This window comes from Cyrtonyx montezumae, unplaced genomic scaffold (genome assembly GCF_038088225.1).
Source record: "Cyrtonyx montezumae isolate F1298 unplaced genomic scaffold, pur_monq_1.0 scaffold_20, whole genome shotgun sequence".
Taxonomy (NCBI): domain Eukaryota; kingdom Metazoa; phylum Chordata; class Aves; order Galliformes; family Odontophoridae; genus Cyrtonyx; species Cyrtonyx montezumae.
In genome coordinates this window covers 6,883,718-6,900,978 of record NW_027071937.1, presented here as the reverse complement: position 1 = coordinate 6,900,978, position 17,261 = coordinate 6,883,718, and the positions used below count along the sequence as shown (strand labels likewise).

The following is a 17,261-nucleotide window of genomic DNA, read 5'->3' as shown; positions in this document are numbered from 1 at the left end:
GGATCAGCAGAGCTGGGCCCAGGTTGCAGCACTGGGTACTCATGCACGTGGAGATGTCAAAGCACTGCAGCAGAAGTTGGAGAATTCCCTTCTCAGCACATTTCTGCCTTTATTCTTCTGTGAGCAAAATCAAGTGAGGACTACTGACGTGAAGCACAAGTCTAGTTTCTTGGTACGGACTGTAAGAAATATCCCACCGGTATACCCAGCCCAAAATGCCTCACTGTGTGTCCAAATTACCCAGGTAGAATTAAAAACCCCATCCTCCTCAGCCCCCCAGGCTGCATTTGCATCGTCTCAAGATACACAATTCAGTAACAAATGTCCCCCTTGGCTAGAGAAAAGAGCAGCAATAAATACTTTTCCTCCCTAAAGGAATCCAAGCCTTAATTATTCATTTTAATGCTCCCAGCACGACTTGTTCTTTCCAAACGTTTTTCAGGCAGCTGTCACCAGGCTCTGGAGTTTACCCTGGCTACCAGAGCCAGGGCTGTACCACGGCCCAGGTCAACTCAGCGGGCAGGTTGGGTTGGCAGCCCAAAAGTCACTGCCTGGAAGTTGCACAGCCTTCAGCGAGTCCCTCAGCACTGGGGTGATGGTTTAAACAAACAAACAACGCTCTACTGCACATTTCCAATTTTCATTTCTATCCTCTCCCATATGACTTCGGGTTGGACTGGGGAACTCCCTGTCACCAGAAGTCACTGAGGACACTGCCACAATGGATGAATCACTGACATGGAACGAGAAAGCAGCACCAGATTGTGCTGCTGAACTATGGAAAGACCTTTTGGTCCTCTTCAGACCTCAAATGACCTCTCTTTGGATGAGGAAGAAACTTCACGGAGGGCAGAGAGTCCCATGGGTGTCTCCATGGGCACCTCACACCTTCCTCTGGAGCACTCAGTGCAGCCTACACAGCCCCTGGATCGAGCCCATCTGGCAGCTCCTGCAGCATTAGTAAAGATGTTGGTGTTTGTTTCATTTTATTGAGTTCTCATTGCTGCACTTTCTTCATTTCATTTCCTGCTTCCCTTGGACCTTGCTCTTTGCAGGCTGGCTGTTTATCTGACCCAGTCACTGCACTACCCTGGGACCAGAACCCAAGTCATTCCCTCGATGCAGACCAGGAGCTTGTCAGCTGCATATAACTAAGGCAACACGTGTGTTTGCTGGCACTGCAAGAGGATGACAGACCATGAACCCTAGCAAGGGAAAGTGGGCCTGGGCCGCTGCAACAACAGAGCAGTACCCACCTGGCTGCACAAAGCCCTGACAAGGGCTCCGCAGGAGGGCACCGTGTTGCATTGCTCTGCCGTGCTCACGAACAAGGCATAGGAGAAAGCAAGAGAGGAGGCTTCACAGGGAGAGGACAAAAGGCACAAGTTTACTGTACAAGCAGAGACATAAAAAGACCAAGAAGAGACACACGGCTCTGTGAATGCATCAACAGGGCAGGCACTCAGATGGAAACTAAATATTTAGGCTAATGGGCAGTAATGGCAGAAGAAAGTAAACTGGATATGAATAGATGGTCTACTCCTGAGAAGGACAAATAACCTAACTATCTCTTCAGATGGGGTTTGATCATTTTATAAAGGGGATTATGTGGATAAGTAGCTTGTGATGGAAAGCAATGGGGCTTCTCTTTCCCATCTGGACCTGTGTTCTTGCACACCCTGCCAGCAAATATAAAGAAGGATTTCAGCCTCCCAGAGCAGCCCTGGAGCACAGTCCTTCTAGATTGCTGTAGTAGCTTTGCTTGCATTATTAAATTTCAGGAAGAATTCAGAAAGATTCTCTGCAGAGTAAATGATAGCTAAGTAGATCATCTCTGTGGAGGAGGAGATATTTTATTGACCAGACAGACATCTGTGTCCTTCATTAATAGTAATAAATAATTGATGTCACACTAAATAAAGCAATGAGCTGTTATAGATATCAAGGACAAATGACCAGCTCCTGTGAGGACGCCTCACCTGTGTTCACTTCTCAATGGCAAGAAATCCAAACCAGAGCTCAGTGTCACTATGGTACGTGCTGCTCACAGAGCCAAAGGAGGTACTGCACATGCTGTTTAGAGGCAGTGGAGATATACTGCTCAGCACTGGCACCAACTCCATGCCAGACTCCCTTCCCATTTCCATGCCACTGCCTTCCCAAGACCGGTCATCCCCAGAGCACCCAACTCCATGGGCAGCTTTTGAAAAGCAACCTCAGCTCCGTGACTGTCAGAAAGATGCAGCTCTCTGCAGGTGGCATTTTCCTTCTCTCCATTACAACTCCTCACTGTGGCCTCATCCTCTTCTACAGACGGGCCTGTGGAGTTTGGCAAACGTCCTCTTTTCTGTTTTGTAAACATGAATCTTCCACTAGCTGTGATGTCATGGTTAGTCGACGTTCTCCCTAAAACAGAGGGAAATCACAGCATGCTTGGAACTTGCTGCGAGTCAGCTCCCCTGTGTGAAGCTTTGCCGTCTAATGGCCTGAAGCTGCTCACACCAAGGCATGTTGTAGGACAAGCCACCAGTGATGGCTCTGGGAAAGACAACAAGGAACCCAAATGGATGTCTGCTTTTGTGGACAGTAACCTGGATTTCATCCAATGCAACCTGTGCCAGCAAGCCAGCAGCCTTGGACAGCGTGCAGGGTGAACTGCTCACCAGCCATCCCATTGAAGGCAATGGGGTTATGGCACTGAGCACCACCAGACTAAACAAGAGAGAAGGGCCAGGAGCCTTGGTGAGGTTGGAAGAGCAAAAGGGACCTTCAGGGATGCTCCCACACCTCCAAGGAGGTGTATCCAAGTGGAAGAGCAGAAGAGAGGAGGCCTCTGCTGAGACTGACCCTGGAGATTCCTAGAAAGATCACGAAGAGGAAAGCGGAAAGGCACCAAGGGCTCTGTCTCGACAGCTTCTTTACTAGACTGGATTGAACCAACCCTGCAACGTTACCAGTCACTTTCTTCTGATTGTGGTTTTCTCTCTGTCTTTCTGCCTTTTGTTTTTTTTTCAACCTGTTTTCAATTTACTCTTGTGGCATCCCTGACTGTGACCTCATTCTGGTACTTGGGGAAAAAAAAAAAATAGTGTCCTTTAGAAAAGAAATGAAAGAAATCATATTTTATTTAGCTTGGTTGGTTTTGAAGCTTTAGCAGAAGAAAGATTAACCTTTTCTGCCTAACTTAATGAAAACAAGGAGAAAGCCTGTATGGATAAATAAATATCTGTGTGGGTATGGAGCAGGCACGATCGTGTTACAGCCCCGGTGGAGCTGTAATAGGGAACAGGCGCGTTCCTGCACAGCGGCTCCCAATTCCCTATCCATTTTCAAGGAAAGAAAAACAGAGTAGAATGTCAGAGGCCCAAGTGGGCATGAACGAGGAAGCCCAGGGAAGGCAGATGGGGCCCTGCGAGGACTTCTGTCCCCAGCAGTGACCTCCAGAGCAAGGCCAGGAAAGCAGATGGAAAAAAAGGCCCTACTCCACTTTGCTCTTGCCAGGTTTTGTTTCCTGAAATGAGGAAACAAATGGCACGCTGAGCCCTCCAAATTTGTCGAGTTTCAGGGAAGCTCGTCACACTCTCTTCTTCCTCCAGGGCTCTACCCCTGAAGAGAGGAGGATCCCAGGAGGTCTGTGAGCAGAAGGCCTGGAGCAGTGTGGGGATGGGAGGATGGGGAGCAGGGCTGCTCCTTCCCAACAGGCCACACCTGGGCTGAATGAGCTCCAGGCCTGGCACCTGGTGGGAGAAAGCATTGAGAAGAGGTTCATCTTGGAGGCAAAGGGCTGATTAAATTAGTGTGACATAACTTCAGGCACTGGAGTTGCTCCGATTTACATCAGCAGATGGCCTGTCTGCCTAGGAGAACATTCAAAGCAAACTGTCCCCACTGATACTGGTGGAAGGACGTCAAAATCCCCTTCCCTGTAAGGTGTGCCAGATTATAAATCAGTTATGAGTGAAAAATCTTCTGCCCCCATTCTGGGAGCACCCACACTCGCTGGCCTCCTGTGTCGCACTGACTGTGCCTAAACCCCATGCCCAAAAATCCAACAAGTCCCCTCTTTGTTGTGACTTCTCCCAATTCCTCTGACTCCACACAAGTTGCATATTCTGAAATGGAAAAGCTAGTGATTATTTGGTGCAACTTCAGGTCCAATTTGTGCCTCACCTGCTAACATGTACAATGGCACAAATTGCAGCACTTCTCTGAACGACTTCACCTTGCCGAAGTTACGAATTCGGGCGAACTTCCTTCACACATCTGTGCATTACTAGATACATCAAGAATGATGAAAGGCTCTCCTCTGGGCTTCCCAGTTCTTTCGCTGATGCTACGTTTGTAGATGGCTGAATTTAAGGAGCAATGTTTTAGCTGAGCTAAGAGTGAAAATTGCATTCTAGTGCCACAAAAATCCCATGAATGGCTTTGCTGGTTCTCTCCAGGGCCACAACTTAACTGCATGAGGAGCAACCACGTGGAACTGAAGGATGGGCTGTCTTGCACTGCTCTTATCAAGAGCAGCCAGTTGCACAGAAAGAAAATGGTCTTAATTTGGATGATCTGCAATCTTCTAAAAACATCATGCACAAGGCTAATCACGAGTCTATTCTTCCTTTAGGGTCATCAGTAGGATTTACTGCTCTCTCACCTGAGCTCTCCGCAGACACTGCTTATCACCATTCTTTCCCAGTCAGTACCTCAGACCTTGGAAAAACTCCTTCAACTCACGTAAAAATGCATTGTCTCCTCCATCTCCCCCAAGGCAGTACAGTGTTGGAGGAGAATGAGAATTAATGCATTTCATTCTGTGCTGTGAGCCCTCCAGTATTTCTCAGGGTTCACTGGGCTGCTAAGGGTCAACCACAGCCAGACACAAGCAGACTCTGCTATGCTTGGAGCCATCCAGACATAAGCCAGTTCCAATCTCAAAGCCATGTATTCACATTAGCATGGTGGAGAGTCCAAGAGAATGTACATATTCCCTTGGAGTTAGTTTTGGACTCTGAAACATGTTAAAAGTTACTTGATTTCAAGGCAAAGTGGGAACCCATTTGTGCTGGGAGTTGTGCAGACACAAAGAAAAGGAATGATGAGCTTTGTCTACAAACACTTCCTTTCTGGGAGATTTTATCCACCACCACAGATCTTGTTCCCATCCTCACTCTTGCCTTTCTTTTCATTTTTAGTTTCTTTTTAATTAGAGGTTTCTCAGCAACAGACCAGTGGCCAAGAGTCCCCAAGGCCCATGGTCAGCAGTCTGCAGCTCATCTAGGGACTGCATGGAGCCTCATGTCCAACAGGAAGCCCACCCGTCCCGCTACAGCCCCAGAGCCACTCTTCTCCCACACAACAGGTCTTTCAGATAGTTGGCAGACGGCAACAAACGCTGTACCATACCATCTCAGCACAAGTCAGCAGCGTGCCTAGCAGCCAAGAGGGCAAACTACATTTTTGGGTGCATTAGTCTGCAAGGCATGTCCCATGCCTGTCTGGTCAGGAGGAGAGGAGGCCAAGAGGCAACCAAACAGCTCACTACAACCTCCTGAGGAGGAGAACAGAAAAAAGAGTGAGATGATGAGATGGTGAGATGAATCTGCCCAGTCTCAGTGGCCCCAGTGATATTCAGACACTATGTCTTACATACAAACTTGCCTTCTCCACCATCACCCTATCTTGCCTGGTATATTATGGTTTATGGAGAAAGCAGGGGATATCTGCCAAACAGCAAAGGCTGCTCCTTCATTTACACATCTGTTGAGCAATCCCATATCTTTATTTTCAATTCTTTATGACCAAATGCTCCAGTAATACACACTGACTGACTTGTGTCCACTGGAGATGAAGCCTTTACAGAGGACGCACACACACACGTGCATGCACACAGACACTCCACCAGTCTTAAATACCACACTAACAGGAGAGGTAAGAACATTTCCTGGAAAGAAATTCATTGTGCAATTAATCTCTACAAATAAGACTATCTTGGGTGACTTGTCAAATCAAATTATTGTAAACCTATGCTGAAAAGCCATCGTCCGGACTGGGCTTCAATGTATCTTGCACTTCTTGGACTTGTGAGTTCAGCAGATTCCTTCCATATCATCACTGTTTCCTGTCCTTCCTCCTGGTCCCTTCTTACACTTCAGTGCTGGTGGACCAAACCACGCACCAAAGTTCAGTGCCTAAAGTGGCAATCGATTTGAAGAAACTATTCTTCATTTAGCCCCAGTTATTCTAAACAGAGGCAATATGCACAGATGAAGATGTTCGCAAAGAATCAGTGCTGAGACTTTGGACCAGTATATTCAGAAGGGCTCAGCACATACAACTTCAGCCAGATCTGCAGCTTGTTAGCCAACGAACACTTACAGAAATTGGTCCTGATGGAGAGACCTGCATGGAAGCAGACCTCTTACTTGGCCCTGATGTTCACTTTTCAACATTTGAAAATGTGGGGGCAGATACTCAGTTCATAAAATCTCCTGTAGCTCCCTTGAAGTCAATGGAACAATAACAATTTACACTAGCTGAGTTTCTGCATCCTGGCTGTGAGCTATTTGGAACAACTACACCATAATGATTATTACAGATATTTCAGATCACTTGCGTGAGATGGATAGGAGAACACCGCTGCACAGGAAAATAGAGTTGGTTTGCTATGATTTCCAAAGAATTATGGACCCATATCTTGCAAACATTTACACATGTTTAGCTTTATTCATGTGAGTTGTTCCATTACACTCGTGCGCCAGATAAACTAATGTACATGTCTGCAGGACCGAGGTTAAACCTTGCGAAAACACAAGTGAGTTCTAAATATTTTTGTAGATATGCTTGGTTGCCTCATGTGCAGCCTGGAAGGCATGTCATTTTACTGTGCATAACTCTCCATTTATCCAAGCAGGTATCACAGGAGAAGCCAAACACGATATCATGATGAAACTCAGGAAGAAGCGATGATCTGACCAAACTCTGAGTCTAGAAAACACCCACTCCTTTGGGCCTAATGTATCCAAGAGTTGACATCTGCTCATGAACAAGGAATTGCCTGGGTAACTCACATCTTTTCACAAAGATGATGCAAAGAAAGAAAGTTACTTTTAAAGGCAGCAACCCTGACATCCAGTACAGATCTCCAACGCCCGGGCTTCCACCTCTGAAAGACCATGAACCCCTTTCTATGATTAAAGAGAATCTGAGCACTGAGCATGCCTGCCACAAGCACGCAGCAGGGCACTGGCACAGAAGGAAGGACTTCTGCTCTGAATTTTAAGTCACAATTCCTAGAAACCAAGAAGAATCAATCCTGGCATCCACAGGGAGCTGCTGGTAGCCAGGACAGCCCTGATGGATGACGTCCCCAGGAACCCATCTCACCATAGGCCTGCTCCGGTGGGAAAAATGCTTTGCCTCCTACATGTCCTTGGCAAAGCCAGGTATTAGGCACGCTCCCCATCCCCAGAAGTGCTGGGTCTGTGGGAGACACATCATCACCAGCAACTGTGCAACATCTTTCAACTCAGAGGACAAAAGACAGATTCCCTGAATAAGCAGAGAAGGATTAAGCCAAGTGGTAAATGGATTCCAGGGCTGCTCCAAGATCTGTGCTGACGAGGAAAGCCAGTGCCAGGTAGCCAACCCAGAGCTTGTATGGAGAGGTTATCACTTCTCTCTTTTCTTCAAAACTGTAAATAGAACCCAAACATTGCTTGGGCCATGCTAGGAAGATAAGGTGAATCTCTCCCATCCCATGCACATCCTGAAATAGAAGCCTCACTGCTCCCCATCCCGAGCATCAGGCATAACATGCTGACATTTAGCAGTAGGGAAAACTACCCAAACAACAAACCATCTCTGTCTCTTTTCCTCCCTCCCTTCCCCCAGACCCCTGGAAAATACTCATAAAGTGAAGTGGAAAACAAAACAAAACAACAACAACAAAAAAACAACCAACACCCAAACCCCAGCAACCAAAACCCAACCCTCACTGGGCTGTGGAAAGAACATGTAGAGCAGAACAGTGAGTCAGGCTCTGCTAACCACAAGGTGCCACCAGTCCTGAAGTGGAGATGATTCACCAAAGCAACGAGAGCTAGAAGGTATAAGAGACCAAAGAGAGGGTGGGGAAAGCAAGCTGCATCCAAGAAGGGGAGGAAATAAATGAAACAGTTCCGGGTGGCATGCACCTTGCTCTTCATCAAACAGCACTGACTCAGCATGATTCACTTGATAATGGCAAAATTATTCCCTTGGGGCTCTGTCCAGCCCTTTTTCTTAAGAGCAGGATGGCAGAACAGCTGTAAGACTTCAATCCATCCCCATTCCCTGCCCCTCTCTCTCTGCAGATGCTCCATGCAGCCTCCCCTCCCCGCTGCCTCTGCGTCCACCGCTCCGCTCCCGCACCCGTCCCCTGGAACTGCAGCAGCAGTATTCTGTTTTCCCCATAAAAGATGCCTTCGAGGAGATGAGAAAAGCAGGACCTGATGAGGAGCACGGCATGCCGTGGGGAGGCCCTCCTGGATGCCACTGGCACCAAAAGCACGCAGTCACAGAAGACGCGGAGGAAGATGCCTGGGGGGGCTCTGCCTGCCAGAACGCTCTCCTGCTATCGTCCCTCCATCCTTCCTCCTCAACTGACCCCTCTCCTTTTATCTAACATTCATCGACAAGAAACTCGCTCTGAAAATAACAACGACACAGATATAAATAAATAAAAGAAAAAGGCAACCCCCAAAAAACAACAACAACAAAAAAAATGAACCCAAAAACTCCCTCTCGAGCTCACAATGAGAGCTGTAAAACCTTTTTCAGCTTGGAAAATTCTCCCGGTCAGTTTTTCCTACTGTTTAATCCCCGCTTTGAGTTACGCAGAATGAGTAAACACATTTTATAAGGTTCTAATTCATACCTAACCCATACAGTTTATAGCTTAACATAGTAAAATATACAGAGACACACACTTTTTATACATATATATATACATGCTCACACACACGTGTATAAAACAGCGTCGGTCCCAGTCCTGCGAGCCTCCCAGCAGCAGGTCTGATTGCTCTGACATGTGCTGGGCTGTGGAAGCAGCCCGGTGTGCTAAGGTGTGAGCAGGCTGGCCTGGGAAGCCACATCTGCTCCGGATTCCTGCAGCCTCCTTTGTAATAAATAATTAGTCTGTCTCATTAAGGGATGGATGGGAATCACCACTCTGTCTGTGGAGAGCTAAGGAATGTCACCACGTGGCATCCCAGGGACAGCAGATGTGGATCCAATGTCTTTGTCACTTGGCTGTCACCTGAAGGCAGGAGATCTTTACTAACATTGGCTAAAGAGTTCCCCCTCTTGCATCACTCTGAAGAAGGTGGATTCTCTTGAGCTTCCATGTTCTTAATGAACACAAAATGAAGCAATGCATGGCAGCTGGAAGGCTCAAAGTCATCCCTCAAATCTTTGAGCATGAAGACGGCACCACCAACACCTTCCACAGCAGTTTGCTGGCAATGATGGCTACAGCTGGCTGAACCCAGGGGAATAATGCTGGGACCATCCCTGTTTTTATTCCTCCTTATTCTCCTTATTCTTCCAGCTTCCTGTTATTGTCAAAACCAAGCTTTCAAATTTTCAAGTGCAGACGCTGGTTTCAAGACTCGGATTATTCTGTGAGTTGTTCAGCTATGTGGACTTTCCAAAGGTGTGGAAAAACACTGCAGGTCCTCGAGGTGAAATCATCAGCATAACTCAGACCTACCCCGCTCAGTTCACTGATTGCCTGCGTCGCACGAAGGCAAAGACAAAAGCCATTGTTCAAGTGAGTGATTGGAAGCTGCTTCCAGGCACACCAAATGTGAGATGTGGGCGCCGGGCCCCACCATGCTATTCTCATTTACCTCTTCCTCGGAGAAAATAAAACGAATGTTTATTTCCTGAAAGTTCTGCTCTGAGAAAGGGCAAAACTTTCCTCCGGGAGCCAAGCAGCTGCAAAGGGATGGCAGAGGCAAATATTTGCTGAATTTGTCAATGAGCTCTTATTCCATTTCTCTTATTAATATTTATTTAGACATAATGTGAGGGGAAACCTGCTCAGACCACAGCAATGTGAGAGATTCTCCTGTTATTCTGCTCATGACAGTTTCTGGCAGGGAGGGGGAGAGAAGGAAAAATGGAGAAAAAGGAGAGTGTCAGGGGGCTCAAGTGGAATTCAGAGAAAGCCATGAGCTGCTGTGTTGACTTAACAGAAGATTGGATGCCCCAGGAAAGTCAATGCATCTCCAGACCATGTGATGGAGCAACGAGGTTGAACAGCATGGCCCTCTGTGCTGATATTCAAGGCACAGGTGTAGCTTTGAGAGAGGAATGATCTCATTACAGATCATTTTTCTTCTGCGGTAAGGAATCACTAATGACATGGAGACAAGCAGAATAAACTGCAATCCCAGGTTGAGCAAATTGTGTGTGACAAACCTGATGTATTTCTTCAATGAGACAGTTCATTCCCCAGACACGAGGAGCGTGGTACCATTTAATTTATCTGGGTATCAAGAGGCACCAGCCACAACACGACATGGATAGTTATTAGCTAAGCTTGAAAAGATGGGAATTAACAGAAGAATTATGCGTTGGGCGAGGAACTGAGTAATGGACAGAAAAAAGCAGGTTCTGCAGAGACGAGAGTGATAGTAACTGAGTTATAAAGAGTGGAGCTCCTCAATGATCAGCTTGGCAATCAGTCTTGTTTCTCACTGCAAATACAAGGTCTTTAGCACCAATGAAATTTAATGTGTTATCCGTGCACAACAGATCAGAGCATCAGCCAAGAGAAATTAAAAGATCCTGAGGATTCAGTAATAAAAGCTGAATGAATTTTAATATTCACAAATGCTAATTAGCTTGAAAATGGACATTAACATAGTTCTTTCATTACTAAGAAGCTCTGCAGAGAGGAAGAGGAGAAACTCCTGGATGAACTGGTTGATCACAATGCAACCAGGTGTCACTGGCCGAGAGCTGGAGGAAAGAAAAGTGTTGGATCTATCAAGCAAGGACCTTCCAGTTGGAATAAAGAATCAAATCCTTCGGTAGCAAAAGGTTACATGTGCTGGCTCAATATCTGCACTGCAGTCAGAAGATCACGAAGTCCCCAGTCACACCCCCTCTTCAGAGCAAGGTCAACCTATGAAGCAGTTGTTCAAAGCACCTGAGAACCTCCATGGTCTCCTCTCCAAGCATGCTAAGAGCTGATGTACAAGTAACCACTGTCTGCTAACAGAAACCCCATCTGACTGCGGAGTCCAAGATGAAAGCCTTGGGTGCAGCTCCACACAGCCCCAGCTCTGCTGTCTCTCAGACTGGAGGGCTGTGGCTGTAAGCACATCCCCTGTTGCCCTCCACTGGATAAAGAGAGAATGCCATGCTGCCCTGTCATGTCTGGGGACATCACACCCTAGAAGCATCTCTCCTTTCAGCCCACGGAGTCTGTGCTCTGGGAATAGAGCAGATGAACTTGAGCTCTGTTTTTGCTCTGCCTATGTCTTGTGTAGCAACAGCTGGGGGACATAGGTTTGCTCAAACCACAGCCAGACGATTGGAAATAAAAATGATATTCATATATTAATTAACATCTGCTTGTCTAATTACATGATACAATGTGCATGCGATTTTTGTTCCCTTCACATTTTATGCACTGAATGAAAACAAAACAAATGTTGGAAAAGCAACACTGCTACAGCACATAAACAAAGGCTGCCCGAGTTTGCACTTACAACGTGCAGTGACACATCAGCTCAATTAGCATGTAAGGAAGGGGACATGGCTAAGCCACGACAACGAAGATGGCGGTGACACTCAGTTGGGACTGTCACTTGACCCAACCTGCCCCTTTCTCCTTAAAGTGGGTTTCCCTCTACATATATTCTTTAAAAAAAAGAAGTCATAATCTGTAAAACTGAGCAGCTCAGGTCCCGATTGTGCCAGTCATGGGGCAAGGGCCAGCAGGTGAATCAGGAGAAGTCAGCACTTGGGTTGCCTGGCAGTAGCACCCTACCCCACATGACCACATGTGGCTTTCCCCAAGTTGGTGGCACAAATGGAAGAGGCACATGCCATGGCCACCAGGGAGGTGACACTGCCTCTTCCCAGCAAAGGGACACCTGTGGAAGCAGCCCCACAGGCAGACGGTGTCGGCAGACGGTCCCATGCACTCCGCTGAAAGGCCCATACGTTTTGCTCCGACAGCACTGCCAAACCTGAACCATTTGGGCTGAAATTTTCCACACTGGGTATCTGCCTCAGGCTGAATGTTGTTTTTTTTTTTTTGGAAAGTTTCAGATCAAACAAGTCCAGGCAATTCCAAGAAGGCAGCTTGGGAAAAATACAGTTTTCCTTCTGCAGAAAATAAAAATAATAATTAAAAAAAAAGGTATAAAGAAACTAAACCAACTTACAACTTTGGTTGCGAAGCCTTAGCACCTTTGTTGAGAGCAGGGACTCAGCATTTGGTTGAGTGCTCACCGTGAGGAAGATATGGTTTTGTCAACCTTGTAGAAGATCTATTGGAATGGGCGGCATTACAAGGCCCCACCACTGCTCCACCTGTGGGCATTCATCCGCGGTACCTCAGCTGCGTTTCCCCGACATGCCCCAGTCCCTGCAGCTCCAGCAGTTTCACCACAGATCCATGCCACCAACATATTCACCCCACGGGGTGTCTCAGCCAAAAGCAGCCACAAGGCTCCATCACTCCCTGCTCAGGAACCAAAACATATCAGGCTCTGTTGCCTGATGCAGTGATTTGGACATACAAGGGACACAGTTTAGTGACGGGACTTTTTAGGCCATGCTTATGGTTGGACTTGACAACCTTGAAGGTCTTTTCCAACCTACATGACTCTATGCAGGTCAAGTCAACATGTTAGTGTGTGCAGGTCTACTGCTACAGCTAAACCAGCTCATACTGAGACCATTCTATTGCATTCACGGTCAAGGAACTACAATTGAAATGTGGACAGGACTGAGCTTCAGGGAGGAGTATGAGATGCCATCCCAGGTCCACATTTCCATTTGAGCAGTTTTAGCTAAACAGGACAAAACAGCAAACCATCAGCACATCTCCCTCAGAGTCTCAGGGGTATTGGGATGGAGCACTACAGGTAAGAGCCCATGGCTCAGCTGTGGGCACCAACAGGGCTGGAAAGAGCATGCACTACTGAAGCTTGAGAAGCCATAGCTCCAACACTATCCTGGCCCAGAAGTGTTTGTTGAGAAAACAGTTCACAAAGCACTACAAAATAATGATGGAACAAAATCTCAGGTAGAGCAACAAGTAACATGTTCGTCTGCTAGACGGTGATCTCCATTTCCCTCCACCATCATCTTAATACTTTCTAGCACTGAGAGAAGCTTAAATCTCACTCCCTATGTTGGGGTGGGACCCTTGGCAGATAGAAGCTTGTCGTGTATCTCTACCCGCTCTGTGGTTCAACAGATGACCCCCAGTCTTCAGGGCTACTATGTGATCCTCCGCCAACAGCAGGAAACGCGTTGGGAAGAAGAACAGAGAGAAACCCTGAAATTTTGCTGTGACCAACATTCCCAAGGAGACAACAATCACGTGAACCTCCCGAGGATGGCGCAACTGGCTGCAGTCAGGGCTCTGGGAAGGGGCAGTGGGAGCTGGCAGGGTGGGCGGCTGCTCAAAGGAAACCACAGAGGACTGCCTTGAAGGATTCCACGCATAGCTCCAAGATACGCCGGTGTGGTTACAAAATCCTTGCCTGGCACCCGGGGTGGTGGGGGAAGAAAGAAGAAAGGGAAAAACAAAACCCCAGACAACTGTTCGTGGGACACATAGAGGGCTGCAAGTCCTGTGCTTTAACGAGACGCCGTAGGCACTGCTGCCTTGGAATTTGGGCTATGCTTGCGGTCCGTGAGGCGACTTGCTGAAGCCTTTGGTCACATTAAGCAACATTGCATGATAATGCTGCAGCACTTTCAGGCTGAGGGAGAAGGAAAACAAAACAGATGACTCTGGATGGAAAGGCACTGCTGTAAACCTGGGAGGGAGAAGAACATTCCTTCGGATACTTTTTTTGGCTGGTTGTGTCCTCTCCTCCCTGCCTCCCACCTCTCTCCTTTCCCCTGCTCTTCCTCTTGGGGAATTGGTGACAGCAAATTTTTGTTGTTGTTGTTATTGCTTTTAATAACGGTTCCATATTAAATAGAAAGGAAGAGTGTGAAAGGCCATGCAGAGTGGTGGCAGCTAGACAGTGGAATCTGTAACTGAAGGGTGGAGCGCAAACACTGGAGAGGTGCCGGTTATTTATAGGGTATGAGAGAACACAAAAAAATGTCTGGCCCCTTTAAGGCCCCTTAATCCAAACAACCAATGGAAAGAAAATAGAAAAAAAAAAGGGGGGGGGGGAAAGGAAGAGAAGGGAAAAGAAAAAAAAAAAAAAGGGGAGAAAAGTCATCTCTGAACCCATCATGGGAACGTAGGTTGGAAATTCACATTGTTTGGACAGCATTTGTAGAGCAACCAGGGAACTTTGCACAGCCATCCTTGCAGAAGAGCCTGGAGATGCTGCCTTCAGACTCTCTTGGGCATGCACAAGCCGGAGGGTCCTCTAAGACACAAGGAGACCTCAGCGCAACGCCGTGCCACACAAAGCCACTGCAGTTTGGCTCTTTGAACAAAACTCCTTTTTTCTTTGTTTCCAGAAGAAATGCATGAGGTTATGCCTACCTCCTCTAAGCAGTCATAAGGGAATTGCAAAGAGGTCCTGGAGGACACTCAGCACTTTGGTGATTTAGTGTGCAACAAAGTGGATAAGTCATCAACTTCAGTGAGTGTACACCTGGAACCAGAGAAACCAAAGACAGACAATTCTTTGGATAGAAATGGGTTAGTAAAGAGATTCGAGAGCTTGAGTGGATGACAGTGACACTAAATCCTCAGGTCTTTTCACAACCCCAGCTCTTATTCCCTAGGATCCTGTTGAACCCATGAGCGTCCACTAATAGGTTTCATTCTTCTCTGCCAGTATCAAATAACAAATGTCAGATCTCATATGGGAACCACTAACAACATAAAAATAAGATTTATATGGAAAGATGGAGTTCAAAAGAACAGTTACAAAATACAGAAAGCTTTTGTTTGTACCCAATGACAAACAAATAAAATGAAGTTCAAAACACTCCTGGTCAGGACTGGGCTCACCATTGCTCATGACCTTCTCCCACCATCACTGCAATTTGAAGTGCTGGATTCTAGCTACAAATTAATTTGCTGACACTGAGGAAAATCCTTCCCTGAAGTGAAAATAAGAGAAAACTCAACAGCATTAGCTAATCCCAGACTTCAACCGATCGCTTTTGATTCAAACTCTATGCTAATACTCCCTCTAGCTCTCCTCTAAACAAAGACAAGAGCTCCAAAGTTTTAAACCTGCTTACCTTCCAACCTCGTGTGAAAGATGATGGTGTAATAATGTCAGTGTTATAATGTCATCAGTTGGTATTGGTTTAGTGGGATTTTTTTTGTTGTTGGTTTGTTTTAGAAAAGCCTAAAGCATCTCAGATCTGGAAAAATGGAGGAATGGTAACAACACTTGGCCACGGAGGGAGAAGCAAATCCTCCAGAGGTGTAAATCACTACAGCTCTTTGGATGGGAGGCTGGACCAGCACCAAGCGCAGCAGCAAGGAAGAGGTGGGCTGAGCCTCTTCCTGCTCGTCCCAATGTGAGTCCAGGAAACCCGCACCCCGGCTCTCCTCCTGCTCTGGACTTCAGCCACCGGCTCATCCTGCTCGGAGAATCTGTCAGCACACCTCAACCCTAGAAAACTGGGGCTCGAGCCAAGGCCCTCAAAAGGGAGCAAAGGAAACATGGGAGACAGAGTCCAAAAGCGTCTTTCCGCTCTAAAGGTGAGCCCTTTGGAACAAGCTGGAGTCGTGTTGGCTTTGCATGGGGATGGCCTTCCAGGGGCCGTTTGATATGTGGAGTGAATGAAAACGTTACCCTCACATGATGATGTTCCAGCACCTTTCAGCACCAACTTGCCTTTTCCTTTATCTCTTTTTGTTTTAAACACAGACTCTCGGGAAAGCAACTTAACAGACCAAGCTGCAAAGCAGAGACAGAATAGAATTGTCTTTTCTTTGGCTTCCAATACAAGAATGCAAAGCATTGTCTCTCTGGGAGGAGAATTAAGTATGGGCAAGTGTTTTGGCAAGAGAGCCACAGAGGAGAATGGAAGGCGAGGATGAGGCGGGGGAAGAGGAGGGGAGGGAGAGCTGGGGGTCAGATGGATGGTTTGGTCTTTTATAAATCTTGGATGGGGAAGAGGCACACAGATGGCTTTGTGTTTTAAAATTATTCCAATAAATCAACTCCATAATCATAATCAAAATGCCCTTGTCTCCTTCTTCCCCCTCTTCCGTGTATCACAGCTGAGCAGTGAGGCTGGAGTGTGCGTCTGGAGAGGGAACGGTGAATGCCCAGGACAAAACCAGGCTCCAGGGAACCAGCAAGGGGCAGCGTGCAAGTAGGTGTGCAAACATGCACGGAAACGTGTGTGCAACTGTATATGCACAGGACCCGTCCCAAGGACCTCACGACATCAGCATGAGAGCAAGCAAAAGGCAACGTGCAGGGAAGAAGGAGCACCAGGGGCCAAGAAGCAATGGGTAAATCATTTTCAGGTCTAGGGCGGGCACATCCCTGCAGTCCTGGGGCCACTTCTAAGCAGGAACACACAAACATGTGTAGGAAGAAGGCTGGAGCGTGAGAGCAAGCCTGCAACCATCCGCAAAGCAGGGAGCTATGCCGATGGCGGGGGAAGGAATGGGAAAAGGCAAGGTCTCGTCTCTCCCAGGTGGGAGCGGACGTGCCGGGGAGGAATGCAGAGTCCCCGTTCCAGTGCTCGGCTTGGCTTTGGAAGGAGCAGCCTCTCCTCCTCCAGCAGGAGCCACTGGGCCTGGGCTGCGGGGGGAGCGGAGGCTCCCGCTGTCCGGGTTTTCCATTCGGAGCTCCACGTGGCACAGAATCCCGTCGGTTTCCCTGCCAGAGGGAGCCAGGTGGAGAGAACAATAAAAAGCAGAAGGAGCGGGGCGGGTTGGGATGGTCCAGAGCGGATGCAGAGGATGGAATTAATCAGCTGTCCGGGAGGAATATTAGAGCTCTTCGGCTTGTCGTCAACGCCTTCTCCTCCTTCCCAAAGACAGACACAATGAGAGACCAAGGAACATTTCCTATTGTTACAGGGGATTTGTC

General features: G+C 47.4%; 1 protein-coding gene across 1 annotated transcript in view; it reads right to left on the bottom strand.

Moving 5' to 3' along the window:
- The window catches only part of ASTN2 (astrotactin 2), a 250,356-nt gene that overhangs the window by 26,657 nt on the left and 206,438 nt on the right, over positions 1–17,261 (bottom strand). The gene's annotated exons all lie outside the window — the stretch shown is intronic.